Genomic DNA, 2,524 nt, shown 5'->3' with positions numbered 1-2,524 from the left:
ACATTTACCCAGTCAATATTAGGGGTAATTGAAGTCTCCCATTATTATTGCACTACCAATTTGGTTAGCTTCCTTAATTTCTCTTATCATTTCACTGTCCGTCTCACCATCTTGACCAGGTGGACGGTAGTATACCCCTATCACTATAGTCTTCCCCGACACACAAGGGATTTCTACCCATAAAGATTCAATTTTGTATTTAGTCTCATGCAGGATGTTTATCCTGTTGGACTCTATGCCATCCCGGACATAAAGCGCCACACCTCCTCCCGAGTGCTCCTCTCTGTCATTGTGCTATAATTTGTACCCCGGTATAGCACTGTCCCATTGGTTATCCTCTTTCCACCAAGTCTCTGAGATGCCAATTAAGTCTGTCATCATTCACTCCTATACATTCTAATTCTCCCATCTTACTTCTTAGACTTTTTGCATTAGCATACAAACATTTCAAAGTTTGTTTTTTGTTTGTATTTTCATTCTGCTTTTTAATTGATAGGGATAAGTTAGAAATTTTTAGCTCAGGAAAGGTTTTAGTTACAGGCACTTGGACTACTTTTCTAATTATTGGAACCTCACTGTCGGGATGCCCTAATTCTAATGCATCATTAGTATCCTTTAAAGATACCTCTCTCCGAACCATGCGCTGCTGAGCGATTGTCGGCTTTCCTCTTTGTTCTAGTTTAAAAGCTGCTCTATCTCCTTTTTAAAGGTTAGCACCAGTAGTCTGGTTCCACCCTGGTTAAGGTGGAGCCCATCCCTTCGAAAGAGACTCCCCCTTCCCCAAAAGGTTCCCCAGTTCCTAACAAAACTGAATCCCTCTTCCTTGCACCATCGGCTCATCCATGCATTGAGACTCCAGAGCTCTGCATGCCTCTGGTGACCTGCGTGTGGAACAGGGAGCATTTCAGAGAATGCTACCCTGGAGGTTCTGGATTTAAGCTTTCTACCTAAGAGCCTAAATTTGGCTTCCAGAACCTCCCTCCCACATTTTCCTATGTCGTTGGTGCCCACATATACCACGACAGTCGGCTCCTCCCCAGCACTGTCTAAAATCCTATCTAGGTGACGCTTGAGGTCCGCCACCTTCGCACCAGGTAGGCATGCTACCAGGCGATCCTCATGCCCACCAGCCACCCAGCTATCTACATTCCTAATAATTGAATCACCAACTATGACGGCCGACCTAACCCTTCCCTCCTGGGCAGTAGGCCTTGGGGAGATATCCTCAGTGAGAAAGGACAATGCATCACTTGGAGAGCAGGTCCTTGCTACAGGATCCTTTCCTGCTGCACCTGGTTGGTGTTCTCCCATCATGAGACCTTCTTCCTCCAAGGCAGCACCAGGGCTGCCAGTCTGAAGTTGGGACTTGACTACTATGTCCCTGAAGGTCTCATCTATATACCTCTCTGTCTGCCCCAGCTCCTTCAGGTCTGCCACTCTAGCCTCCAGAGATCGGACTCGTTCTCTGAGAGCCAGGAGCTCTTTGCATCGCATGCACATGTACAACTTCTCACCGGTGGGTAAAAAATCATACATGTGACACTCGATGCAAAAGACTGGGAAGCCCCCCTCTTGTGCTGGACTGCTGTCTTCATCTCAATTTTGATCAGTTCCTAGTTAAGTTTTAGGTTGCTATGGGAGTAGGAATGTGTCTAACGTCCTTTAAATGTATTAGTGAATTCACTATGTGTCTGGTAGTGGCCTACTGGGCTCTGATCGAATTCTCAATAAAGGTTTTGTTGGGTTTTTTGGGGTTTTTTTTGTGAAAGTGGCACTTGCCTATAAATTAAGGGATGAACTGGGGGGGGAGGGTTGGGAAATACAAACAGTCTTAACTTCAGTTAGTCAGCCTGAGTGACTCACTGCTCTCTTGATTAACAAATATTGGTGCCTATTCAAATCCAATCACACTACCTCAACACCTTTCCAAGGTGAGTAACTGAGCTGAACTATTCAACTTTTCTACTTAGGTATATACTGCTCCTAGCTTATTTCTAGCTTCTGGATACTTTTTGGGTTGGTTGGTTTTTTTTGTGGGGGGTTTTTTTTTCAATACAAACACTCAGTTTGTATTGCAGACTTTTAAAAATAAACACACTACCTACTGCTACCTTATTGACTGACTATTTAAAAATACAGTCTAACTTGTTTATTCACTGCCTACCTACTGCTACCTTATTGACTGACTATTTAAAAATACAGTCTAACTTGTTTATTCACTGCCTTTCTGACTATTAAAGGCACAAACACACTAAATAATATTCCCAAATAGTTAACTTTGCCCCAATACTTTTAAAAAAGACAATGTCCCAAGCAAAAACTTACTGATTCCTTTCAGCCACCAGCAAGGTGATCCTCTCCAGGTAACAATGGTGGGGCTGCTTGGCAATAGTGATCATAATATGATCAAATTTAAATTAATGACTGAAAGGGGAACAGTATGTAAATCTATGGCTCTAGCACTAAACTTTCAAAAGGGAAACTTTGAGAAAATGAGAAAAGTAGTTAGAAAAAACAGGTGTGG

This window comes from Rhinatrema bivittatum, chromosome 2 (assembly GCF_901001135.1).
Source record: "Rhinatrema bivittatum chromosome 2, aRhiBiv1.1, whole genome shotgun sequence".
Lineage (NCBI taxonomy): Eukaryota > Metazoa > Chordata > Amphibia > Gymnophiona > Rhinatrematidae > Rhinatrema > Rhinatrema bivittatum.
This window is presented reverse-complemented; position numbering follows the sequence as displayed.